Here is a 13,437-nt window from a genome sequence, read left to right as displayed (position 1 = left end):
CCAGATTTATCAAACTGTGATAGAAAAAGTGGAGGGATTTTTCCACAGTTACCAATCACAGCTCGGCTTTCACTTTACCTGAGCTCATTAGCTGAGCTGTGATTGGTTGCTGTGGAAAAATCCCTCCACTTTTCCTCTCACATAGTTTGATAAATCTGGGCCATTGTTTCTTTAAACTGGAATTCTCACCCAGCCCCCAGCATGAAAGGGGAACACAGCATAAAACCATTGCCCACCCACATGTTATCCAGCGTTCCCTTAGTGTCAACGGTTAAACTCATCTTGGAGAGACATACAATAGTGAGTTGGAAAGATTTCACAACATAAAATCACAGCATATGACTTAGCAGATGTGCTCATCCCCTGAAATTCCACGTTATAATATTAGCTTTGTTAGCCATTACAGACCCAAAGAATAATGAATAGAGATAGGATAAAGAGGATAGGCGTACCCATCCACAGAAAGAGGAAACAGTAGGAGAGATACACCTGAGCGTCTTTATGAAGTCTTGTCTGAAACAATATTCTTAACAACAAAAGCTACAACTGGTGTCAGTTAGGGAATAAAGTATACCCTTAGCTAAGGAGCGGAGGAGGGATAGAAACAATGGGGGAGATTTATCAAAACCAGTCCAGAGGAAAAGTTGCTGAGTTGCCCGTAGCAACCAATGAGATCGCTTCTTTCATTTTTAACAAGGCCTCTGTAAAATGAAAGAAGGGATCTGATTGGTTGCTATGGGCAACTCAGCAACTTTTCCTTTGCAAAGGTTTTGATAAATCTCCCCCAATGGTCCTACTTAGCATGAAGGTGCACTGAACAGACCAGCTTACAATGATGGTACACATGCATCCCATTATACAAAGACATAATAACAAACTAATGCCTGAAGGAGTAAGGTGAACTTCAGTTAAAAGACAGTGAAAAGTGCAACAAATAATAATATTAAGAGCTGTAGTACAATAGAGTCCAATCAGCGGGAACACCTTAGAAGTCTGCCTCCAGAGGCCAAGGTTCAATGAAAATATGGGCAAAAAAATTGTGTAAATGAATAGCAGAAAAATACAGTTGCCCAAAATAAAGCAGATGACTGGTTGGCAAGAAAGTGTAACAGGAAAATGATCATAGGTTACCCTTGTAGGAGTCCTTAAAGGGGTACTCCCCTGGAAAAAAATTTTTTTAATCAACTGATGCCAGAAAGTTAAACAGATTTGTAAATTACTTCTATTTCAAAATCTTAATCCTTCCAGTATTTATCAGCTGCTATATGCTACACAGGAAGTTCTTTTCTTTTTGAATTTCCTTTCTGTCTGACCACAGTGCTCTCTGCTGACACCTCCATTTTAGGAACTGTCCAGAGCAGGAGAGGTTAGCTATGGGGATTTGCTCCTACTCTGAACAGTTCCTAAAATGGACAAAGGTGTCAGCAGAGAAGTCTTTGGTCAGACAGAAAGGAAATTCAAAAAGAAAAGAACTTCCTGTGGAACATACAGCAGCTGATAAGTACTGGAAGGGTTAAGATTTATAAATAGAAGTCATTTACAAATCTGTTTAACTTTCTGGCACAAGTTGATTTAAAAATGTTTTAAATGATTTCCAGTGGAGTTCCCCTTTTCTGTCTGACCACAGTGCTCTTTGCTGACACCTCTGTCCATGTCAGGAACTGTCCGGAGCTGTAGGAGTTTGCTAAGGGGATTTGTTCCTGCTCTGGACAGTTCCTGACATGGACAGAGGTGTCAGCAGAGAGCACTGTGGTCAGACAGAAAAGAACTATACAACTTCCTCTGCAGCATACAGCAGCTGATAAGTACTGGAAGGATTAAGATTACAAATAATTTACAAATCTGTTTAACACCTTTTTGCACCAGTTGATTTTGAAAAATGAGTTTTTCAGCGGAGTACCCCTTTAAGCAAAATGTTGTCACAGTTTAACTTCAGTTGCTTCCTGCCACTGTACAGCGGCAGTCAGCGAATCAAACATATGGGTAAGCCACTACGCAAAGCTTTGCTGGGTACAATATAGAGTATGGCACATTGAGAAACCTGAGATGCTTCTTGACATTTTGGTATTTAGCTGTCTGCTTCTGCACTTCAGCAGATAAGTCAGGGAAAATAGAGAAGCGTCCACCATTTATAGTCAGCTGCTCCATCTCCTGCACTTTGCTTAAATGATATTGCTGTCCTTGTAATGGAGAATAGAGATATGCACTGCACAAGGGGCAGCTCCAAGTGGGGTTAGAGTGTCCTTACTAAAAGCAGACAGGAGCCATGATTCAAAGAACTCCATGGGATTCTTCCCCTCTGCCTTTTCAGGAACTCCAATCGGATGTATATTGTTATTGTTATGCCGCTGTTGATCTTTAATATCATCCACATTGACCCTCCAGCTTTCTTTATTTCCCTTTCACCGAACTCATCCTCTTGGATACCTTCGGCAGCCCATGGTGCAGAACAATAATGTCTGCTCGCATGGTACTTTCACCCCCCCCCCAGCGGTCGCTCCACCCATTGAAGCAGACAGGCTCTCTTTCAACACCTGACTAGTAATGTAATGTCTCACCTGCACTGCAACCAGGGAAAACCTGAGAAGACATTAATTTCATATGCAGTTAAAAAGTAAACATCGGGGCAAAGATCACATAAGAACTGTGAGACCAGCCATCAAACACAAGGACAGGCACTTTATTACAAACTATACTGACTTTACAGCCCCTGTAGCACAGTCAAATAAAATAAATTCCTGGAATACACCTTTAAATGCCACAGCTGATTGAGCTGATTGAGCTGATTGAGATTGAAGTCTGTGCCCATTTCACCAAGATCTCACCAGTCATCAGTAGGCATATTACCCCTAGAAGTAGGGTTGGTAATTTTGGTAAAGTGCTGCAGTCTAGCCATGATAGCTGCTGCTGGGTCAGGACAGGAAGACAGTGTCGGGGGCTGAGGCCTAGTGTTGTTTCACGCTGCAGGCATGCGTATCCTTGCCAGCCACTTTGATCCAGGGAGCAGCAGAGAAGGGTAACAGGCAAAAACAATTGGCTTAAAGGAAAACTGTCACATATTTTCTCCCGCACTATCCACATGTACTGTTGGATAGCGCGGGAGACGCTGATTAAAACGAGCCCTACCTTGGTCTGATCCGCGCCGCCGTTCGCCCGCAATTGTAGTTTAAATCTCTGTGTATATCCGGCTGTAACTGGCAAAGGTGGGGCTTCTGCTGGCCGCTCATGAATATTCATCCCTCCCTCTGGTTAGGAGCGGCGAAGAGAGGGAGAACAGGAGGGATGAGCGGCGCTGACGTCAGTGTCAGTTAGCCCGCAGAAGCACTGCCTTTGCCAGTTACAGCCGGGTATACACAGAGATTAAAACTACAAGTGCGGGCGAACGGCGGCGCGGATCAGAGCAAGGTAGGGCTCGTTTTAATCAGCCTCTCCCGCACTATCTACCAATACCGGTGGATAGTGCGGGAGAAAATATGTGCCAGTTTTTCTTTAAGCCAGAAAACAGGAAGGATGCCCAAAATAAAAGTAAGATAGCCGGTTAAAGCTTCAGGCTCCATGTCTGCTCACATAGCCTAGGCATGTCCCCATGAACTTTTAATAATGTGCTCATTACACAGGTATCCTACATTTAGCATAACCTGATTGGTAATAATTATTGTGTAAAATCTCTTTGTTAAACACGTATATATATTTTACAAATCCACTGGAGAAAAAACTCAGCGTTATTATACAGGATCTGTGCTTATTCTTCTGCCCTAATGTCTCTATTACCTATTATTGGTTTGGCATTTATTATAATTATCTCATTACACATGCAATTCCATCTTGGCATATCATTAAAATTGCAATAATTATTTAATCACGTTTAGCCGGATGCAAACAATGGCCTATATAAATTGGGTCTAAGTGAAAAAGCCAGTGGGGTTAAAGCATTAGCAGTGCCGATGCTTGCCTGTAAATACGAGCCATGGAGCGCTGCCTGCCTAGGTGAGCGTCACAGTAAGATTATGAGCAGTTAATGTGAGCACAAGTGGCATGGATTGAAGAGTACAGATAAGCCCATTTCATGGCCGAATCCAGCCTCAATTACTTCTCTTGAATACAAGCTTCATTCTTTTGGAAGACAATGTTCTTTTCAATATGACTGAAATGTTATTTTCTGTTACAATTATCTATTTTGCTGTAGGATTACAAATGGAAGCTAATGAATATCTCATAGTATAAAAATGATGGTTGTAGAAGAGCTAAATGGCTTGATGTACTTTGGATACAAGCGATATCATCACTTGCCTGATGTTATGAAGCTCTGGCTAACAAAGGAAAACACATCAAAAAGTAAAATAAAATAAAGGAAAAAGTGCACTATGCATTAGCTTTTGCTACAAAAGTCTACGAGAAACAACCCTTGTTATAAGCTGTAATATGGCAGATTTGGGTAACAGAGTTGTGTTTGTAGTAAGGAACCTCCTTCTGAGATAAAGTAAAGAGCCAAATCTAGTGTGGCCTTTGGTACTAGGGAGCCCCATAAGGCACCTTCCAAAAAAAAAAAAACAATCAATGCCATGGTAATTTCCCATAAAAAATTGAATACCTCTTTTGCAAACTCTTTTTCCTTCCAGACAATTCCCCCTATTTTATTGTAATTTTTTGTACACTATTATGGGGCAGTCATACTGAATGAGCCTCCTGCACACATCATTGAGAGATATGCTTTACAGCAAGCCCATGGACTTAAAGGGGTATTCCAGGCAAAACCTTTTTTTTATATATATCAACTGGCTCCGGAAAGTTAAACAGATTTGTAAATTACTTCTATTAAAAAATCTTAATCCTTCCAATAGTTATTAGCTTCTGAAGTTTTCTGTCTAACTGCTCAATGATGATGTCACGTTCCAGGAGCTGTGCATGATGGGAGAATATCCCCATAGGAACTGCACAGCTCCCGGGATGTGAGTCATCAGAGAGCAGTTAGACAGAAAACAACAACTCAACTTCAGAAGCTAATAACTATTGGAAGGATAAAGATTTTTTAATTGAAGTAATTTACAAATCTGTTTAACTTTCCGCAGCCAGTTGATATATATAAAAAAGTTTTGGCCTGGAATACCCCTTTAAGAAACAGAATAAGACTTGAACTGACCCTATTTACTTTTATAGGAGAGTTTTTTTTTAGGTATGATCTGTGACCTGTGTAGAGGTCATTGTGCAGAGGGGGTAGAGCTCTGACCATCACCTATTGTGAATAGTCTGATCCATCTTATTTATACATTGGTGTCACCTTCCACTGTAGTCCTGTCAGTTATGATAAGGAGGAGGTGACTGCTGAAATGTTTTCTCTAGAGAACAGGAAGCATGGCTTATTATTAGGCTTAGTGGCCAGAAAGAAAAAATTATTAAAAACCAGCTGGTGGAAAACAATATTTTCATATCAACTGGTGCCGGAAAGTTAAAAAGATTTGTAAATTACTCATATTAAAACATCTTAATCCTTCTAGTACTTATCAGCTCTTGTATATTACAGATGAAGTTGAGTTGTTCTTTTCTGTCTGACCACAAGTACTCTCTATCTCCGTCCCATCTCTGTCTGTGTCAGGAACCGTCCGGAGAAGGAGAGGTTTGCTATAGGGATTTGCTCCTACTCTGACATGGACAGAGGTGTCAGCAGAGAGCACTACTGTGGTCAGACAGAAAAGAACTATACAACTTCCTCTAGAGCATACACCAGCTGATAAGTACTGAAAGAAAGAAGATTTTTTTTTAATAGAAGTCATTTAGAAATATGTTTATCTTTCTGGAGCTAGTTGAAATGAAAAAAATTGTTTTCCACCAGTGTACTCCTTTAACATAAAAACTTGCTTTAAGCAATAGGTCATTTTCTGATGACACAGCCCCTTTAAGAACCAAAAGTTTAAGCACAATGGAAACTAACAATTAGAGAACTAGAATGAAAGGATTGACAGCCCTGCTTTGTTTAAGAAACGAGTGAGTATATTTTAAAAAATTTCTATTTTTCCCCCCATTCTCATATCCGACATTTCTTGTGCTCTACCAGTTCTCTGGACTGTGCTTCATCAGACAATCAAATGATTTCCTAACATCCACAGGTTTAAATGTATCCTAAAAACCCATCTTTTAATGAATTATTTCTCACAGAAAAGGTATGCAGTAACACATGTTTTGCTCTATACATGTTTATTCCCTTTGTGTGTATTGGAACTAAACCAAATAGGAAGAAAAAAAGCAAATTGGACATAATGTCACACCAAACTCCAAAAATGGGTTGGACAAAATTATTGGCACCCTTTCAAAACTGTGGAAAAATAAGATTGTTTCAAGCATGTGATGTTCCTTTAAACTCACCTGGGGCAAGTTACAGGTGTGGGCAATATAAAAATCACACCTGAAAAATAAAAAGGAGAGATGTTCACTTAGTCTTTGCATTGTATGTCTGTATGTCTGGTGTTACAGTTGCGCGCCGGTTGGACTCGCCGGCCGTGAGCGCTTTCTGTCCCCGCTGTCGGCGGGGCTGAGATTCGCACTGCGGGACGCGACCGTATGCGAGTCTCAGCCCGTCGCTTACCGTCCTATGTCCTTGCTCCCTGATGTCCCACAGCTCCGGCGTGTGTGCCTTTGGCCCCTTTGGGCACGCGTGCGCCAAAGCTCTGTTTCTTAAAGGGCCAGTAATCTATTAGTCTAAATGTCTGCACCTGTCCTCTGGTCCATAAGTATCTGCTCCTCCCTGCTCCCTGGGGCCGGATCTTGGTTGTCTGAATTTGTCTTTGATAGTCATATGCCTGAGTCAAGTCCTGTTCCTGAGTCAAGTCCTGTTCCTTAGTCAAGTCCTGTTCCTGAGTCAAGTCCTGTTCCTGAGTCAAGTCCTGTCCCTGATTCAAGTCCTGTCCCTGAGTCTGTGTACCTGTTCCTAGTTCCAGCCTGTCCTGTACCTGTGCTCCTGCCTTGTCCTTTTGCCCTGCCCAACAAGTCCTGCCCGCCACATCCTGTCTGCCATGTTCTGCTAGTCCCTGTCAGTGTCATGTCACCCCCCATGTCACCCCCCTGTGTGGACGATTCGTGCCAGGGGTGGCAACCTGGGTGCCACCTGCCGCAGCAAGACCATCCCGCTTTGCGGTGGGCTCTGGTGAAAACCAGTGGCACCTTAGAGCCCGCTCCCTGACACGTTCAAGTCTCTATCCACACAGGCCCAGAGAATCCACCTCCTATAGTTCACCTGCCGTGATTCCTAACACATGGACAACAGAAAGAGGAGAAGAGAACTGTCTGAGGACTTGAGAACCAAAATTGTGGAAAAATATCAACAAGCTGGTTTCCAGACTCGTATCTGGTTTCCTGACCGGACCTAAAACCGTAGTATACTACAGTTTTAGGTCCTGTCAGGAAACCGGATACGGGGCAAAATTGAGCCGGCCGGAGTCACCGTTTGACTCCGGTCGGCTCATTAAAGTAAATGGAGTTCAGCGCTGGTCCGGCTGGGGCACGGGAGAGCCCGGTTTGCCCTCCCCCAGCCGGATCCGGCACCCGTAATGTAAAAACGAAGTGTGAATGCAGCCTAAGCCAAAATCCTTTTGGGAAAACATCTTGTGGACAGATCAGACCAAGACAGAGCTTTTTGGTAAAGCACATCATTCTACTGTTTACCAAAAATGGAATGAGGCCTACAAAGAAAAGAACACAGTGAAATATGGTGGAGGTTCAATGATTTTTTTGGGGTTGTTTTGCTGCCTCTGGCACTGGGTGCCTTGAATGTGGGCAAGGCATCATGAAATTTGAGGATTACCAATGGATTTTGGGTCGCACTGTACAGCCCAGTGTCAGAAAGCTGGGTTTGCTTCTGAGATCTTGGGTCTTCCAGCAGGACAATGAACCCCAAACATACGTCAAAAAGCACCCAGAAATGGATGGCAACAAAGCGCTGGAGAGTTCTGAAGTGGCAGCAATGAGTCCAGATCTAAATCCCATTGAACACCTGTGGAGAGATCTTAAAATTGCTCTTGGGAAAAGGCGCCTTCCAATAAGAGAGACCTGGAGCAGTTTGCAAAGGAAGAGTGGTCTAACATTCTGTCCGAGAGGTGTAAGAAGCTTATTGATGGTTATAGGAAGCGACTGATTTCAGCTATATTTCCCAAAGGGTGTGCAACCAAATATTAAATTAAGGGTGCCAATAATTTTGTCCAGCCCATTTTTGGAGTTTGGTGTGACTTTATGTTCAATTTGCTTTTTGGTTTAGTTCCAATACACACAAAGGGAATAAACGTGTGTTACAGCAATCCTTATCTGTGAGAAATACTTAATTTTCTTGAAAGATTTCAGGGGTGCCAAAATTTACGGCCCCGACTGTGTGTATATATGTGTATATATATATATATATATATATATACACACACACACACACCTATATGTACACACACTGTTCAAGAAAATAAAGGGATTGCTAAGATAACACATCCTGGATCTGAATGAATGAACTAATCGTATGAAATACTTTCATCTTTACATAGTTGAATGTGCTGACAACAAGATCACACAAAAATTATCAATGGAAATCAAATGTATCAACCCATGGAGGTCTGGATATGGAGTCACACTCAAAATCAAAGTGGAAAACCACACTACAGGCTGATCCAACTTTGATGTAATGTCCTTAAAACAAGTCAAAATGAGGCTCAGTAGAGTGTGTGGCCTCCACGTGCCCGTATGACCTCCCTACAATGCCTGGGCATGCTCCTGATGAGGTGGCAGATGGAGCAAGACATGATGTACCAGATGTGCTCAATTGGATTTAGGTCTGGGGAACGGGCAGTCCAGTCCATAGCATCAATGCCTTCCTCTTGCAGGAACTTCTGACACACTCCAGCCACATGAGGTCTAGCATTGTCATTGTCTAGCGCTAAGATCCTCCATTTTTTGACCAAGAGTGCTGCTGCCATCTTCTTTTTGTATATTATCTCTCTCTCTCTCTCTCTCTCTCTCTCTCTCTCTCTCTCTCTCTCTCTCTCTCTCTCTCTCTATATATATATATATATATATATATATTAGATAACAAGGAAGGCTGCAGCACACCAAGATGAACGGTGAAAGAACAAGGTGTTTATTCCATCACAACAGATGCGACGTTTCGGTCGCCCAATGCGGCCATTTTCAAGGCTTAATAATGGCTGCATTGAGCGACCGAAACGTTGCATCTGTTGTGATGGAATAAACACCTTGTTCTTTCACCGTTCATCTTGGTGTGCTGCAGCCTTCCTTGTCATCTAGCTATCCGGTGCCTGGGACCCGGCCATACTACTGCGTGCACCCACTGCCACTTTTTCAAGGTGTGCTTCCCTATGTCTGCTGTTTATATTACCAAAATAACAGCAAAAATCAGCAGTCCAGTGTTGCAAAAAATAAAGTGATATTTTATTCACCCATCCACAAAGTGCAATGTTTCAACCCTGTCAATGGGGTCTTTTTCAAGCGTGTGTGTGTGTGTGTGTGTAACCTATGTATCTACCAATATTGGCTGGTGGCACCACCACAGCAACTCCATAGTCCCTTAGGTCACTATAATAATGAGGATGTAATACTGCCATCTTTAAACAAGTCTGCCATATGGTTATAGCAAAAATGTGTTCTGCTTATGATTCTTTATGGAACACTTGCAGAAATTAGGTTTTCCTATTTCCTTTAAAGGGAATATGTCATCAGTGTCACCCAAACTATCCTGTTGGTACTGGCTTGTAGTGTGGGTGACACTAATGAAAATGATACCATGGACCGATCCGTTGCCCCATTCACCTGTTATCCTCCTTATTCCGACAGCTGCTGCTTCCTCACTCGCCCAGCTGCATACAAGCTTTAGAAAGAAGTAGTTGCGACATTAACGTTCTCCTGGAGCACTGCCCATGCACCAAGCCTGCTAATTATCATCAACTAAATAAGGTGGATAACAGTTGAAAGGGGCCACACATCGGCCCATGGTAAGTATCATTTTCCTCAAAGTCACTTGCACTACAAGCCTATACCGCAAGGTTAGTGCAGGTGACACTGATGACAGATTACTATTAAAGGGGTTATCCACCATAAGGTGATTTTAGTACTTACCTGCCAGACAGTAATGCACATGCTTGGGAAGGATCTGTGCTTGTCTTAGGGCTAAATGGCTATGTTGTGAGTCCACCATGATGCTGCTGCTTTCTTTTTGTGAAATTGCTATTTCCTGCTGGAGTTCTCTCCCAACTACAAGTCTTAGGATTCCTTGTTTGTAAGTGTGAGGTCACTTCTCTTCCTCCCACACATCAGCCGTTCTACCCATTGCAGCACACCTGAACTGTCTTGCATGCTGTGCTGTAAACAATTCCCTGCAGCCCTTTGGGCAATGATCTCCCTTCCACCTAGCGGTCGCTCCACCCATAGAAGCCGACATGCTCCCTTTCATCACCTGACTACTTATGTAATATTTCGAGCCGCACTGCAACCTGGGAAAAGCTGAAAGCTGATAAAAATGGACATCATTAAAGCACACCTATCACAATTTCCTGCAGCTCTGTGGAGAATGATCAATACCCCACCCAGCCGTTGATCCACCCACTGAAGCAGACAGGTTCTCTTTCAACACATGACTAGTGATGTAATGTCTTTTGTATTTTATTTTGTATGCAGCTAAAAATAAACATTGGGGCAAAGATCACATAAGACCTGTGAGTCCATCCATTAAAAACAGGTACAGAAACTGCATTATGAACTACACTAACTTTACAGCTCCTGTAGCATAGTCAAATGAAAAGAAAAATCCTGGAATACTCTTTTAAGCAATAGAGTTGCAGAACCATCAGCCACACATAGGCCACGGTTAGATAGGACTTCGAATCTAGAAGATTGTAAGCATAACTTTTTTCATAGTCCTTTCCAGCACCAACATTTAGGCATTTATTTAAATATGTAAACAAGACTAAGTTCCCTTTTTGGCAAGAGATCAGGGTTAGCCCGTTCCTCTTCTCTTATTCATTGTCTCTATATCCGTTTGAATAAATCTGCCCCCTTTTGATTTACAGCTAGTATGGAGACAGTGATTAAAGGAGTTGTCTGGTACAGACTATTGCTATTCCATCCTGCCCAGGCTGCAAAAAAAAAAAAGAAAACAAACATTCACTTACCTTCCTACGTTCCCCTGGAGCTCCACAACAGCTGATCGGCTGTGCTGTCTACTTCCTACTTTCCTTAGCCCGGGACGTTACACGGTGCTTCAGCCTATCACCGGCTGCAGCAATGTCCCGCCTAGGCCGGTGATAGGCTGAAGCGCCGTGTGACGTCCCGGGCTAAGGGAAGTAGGAAGTAGACAGCCCGGCCGACCGATCAGCTGTTGTGGAGCTCCAGGGGAACGTAGGAAGGTAAGTGAAAGTTTGTTTTCTCTTTTTTTGCAGCCAGGGCAGGATGGAATAGGAGTAGTCCGTACCAGACATCTCCTTTAAGAGTTGATGGACAGGTGAACCCTGGTCTCTTGCCATACTGGGGTATGCCACTTGGGCACCTAAGTCTCTTTAATATATTAAAAAAGGTAATATTGTGGCCCTGGAAAGCACTATGGGGAATAAAAACGGGAATACCCAGAATCTTGATGAGTAGCTCTATTTAGCCATTTCTGATCCTGTTTAGATGTTGACAGGTCTGCTTTAACTTTTTATCACCAAAAATGATGTCCTACAGCACTGATACATTTTTTGCCTTCAGAAGTGCAATTTTAATAGATATCTCCATTCATAATGTTGATTTAACCACACTGACAATTGTAGAAATTACACATGCTCATTCATTTCCATATGTATTAATATAATCTAGTTTTCTTTTATGTTCAAAGTTCTGCTCAACATTGACTATTCAACAGAAGAATACTGTGAAGCAGGCAATGTTTTTGTTCTATTACAACCAGAAACATGAATACATATTTCAAAACAAATGTCAGATGACATCACCAGTATATTTTACTGGGAAAATCAATCACTTCAGAAGCTTCCCACCTACACACTTTACTATGCACTGTAGACAGCTACGCATGAGTCAAGCACTTGAGGCATCTTCTATCCATCATTAATATATGTGAGGTATAAAAGTTCTCAATCATAGTTACTAACCTTTTGTATTTTGTTGCCTTTAGGATTTGAAAGGAAAACAAGTAGTCAAGCTTGAGAACCCTATATTGGAAATTATTTGTGATGTATTTTCACACTTCACCTTCAGTAAAATATGAAAATGTTATAATAAGTTAAACTTTGAAATTTGCTATAAATGTGTAGTAAAACCTTAATGAGATAACCTACTAGAATTGCAGTACATATGGTCTTCTAAAGCAGTGTTTCCCAACCCAGTCATCAAGGCACACCAACAGTCCAGGATTTAAATTTTTCCCTGTTCTATTCCAATGGAGTAACTGAAAAATCCGGAATGTTGGTGTGCCTTGAGGACTGGGTTGGGAAACACTGTTCTAAAGTGTGATATGGTCATCTCAAAATCTGTGTAAATCAGGGGCCTCAAATTTGCGGCCTACGGGCCATTTGTGGCCCATAGAACAAAATTTTGCAGCCCGCTGCACAGTGCCATAGCAAGGGGGGGGGGGGGCGTACTCTAGCATGGCGGAGCGGAAACTGTAAGCTCCCGATCCTCCATTCACTAACCTTCCTCACACTCTGTGAGTACACAGCATGTGAGCCGTGGGGACGCGATCCACAGCAGCCTGGCGCGATGAAGTTACTTATTTGCGCTGGCGCCTGGAGATCCCGTTCCCGCGGCTCACATACTGTAAGTAAGCCGAGTATGCTCAGGGCCCAGGGGGCACTATATTGTACAGGAGGAGAGGGGGGGGGGGATTTAAAAACTGGGGGGGCAGAGAAAAGGGAATATTTAATGTAAGGGGCGAAGCACAGGGGGCATTTTATGTAAAGAGCACATGACAGGTGGGGCCCCCTGTGCTGTGCTCCTCACATAATGCCCCCTGTGCTGTGCCCCTCACATATGATGCCCCATGTGCTCCTCACATAATGCCCCCTGTGCTGTGCCCCTCACATATGATGCCCCATGTGCTCCTCACATATAATGCCCCCTGTGCTGTGCCCCTCACATATAATGCTCCCTGAGGGGACAGGACAGGGGGAATTATATCTGAGGGGCACATGACAGGAGCATTATATGTGAGAGGCACAGCACAGGGACATTACATGTGAGGGGCACAGCACAGGGGGCATTATATATGAGGGGCGGATGATGGGGGCATTATATGTAAGGGGTGCATGAGTGGGGCATTATATGTAAGGGGTGCATGAGTGGGGGCATTATATGTGAGGGGTGCATGATGACGGAATTATATATGAGGGGCTCATGATGGGGGCATTATATGTGAGGGGCGCTTGCGGGGCCCAGCCTCATCCAGCCTCTACCTCCAGTGGC

General features: G+C 43.0%; 1 protein-coding gene and 1 long non-coding RNA gene across 4 annotated transcripts in view; one reads left to right on the top strand and one right to left on the bottom strand.

Moving 5' to 3' along the window:
* The window catches only part of CFAP61 (cilia and flagella associated protein 61), a 337,213-nt gene that overhangs the window by 93,111 nt on the left and 230,665 nt on the right, over positions 1–13,437 (bottom strand). The window lies entirely within an intron of this gene.
* LOC130362719 (uncharacterized) lies at positions 3,281–12,227 on the top strand. Its single transcript, XR_008891533.1, has 3 exons — positions 3,281–3,405; positions 9,820–9,977; positions 12,152–12,227. It is a non-coding gene; the product is annotated as an uncharacterized LOC130362719 (long non-coding RNA).

The sequence above is a fragment of the Hyla sarda genome, chromosome 3, assembly GCF_029499605.1.
Source record: "Hyla sarda isolate aHylSar1 chromosome 3, aHylSar1.hap1, whole genome shotgun sequence".
Taxonomy (NCBI): domain Eukaryota; kingdom Metazoa; phylum Chordata; class Amphibia; order Anura; family Hylidae; genus Hyla; species Hyla sarda.
Note: the sequence above shows the minus strand (reverse complement) of the source record. Positions and strands in the feature narration are given on the sequence as shown.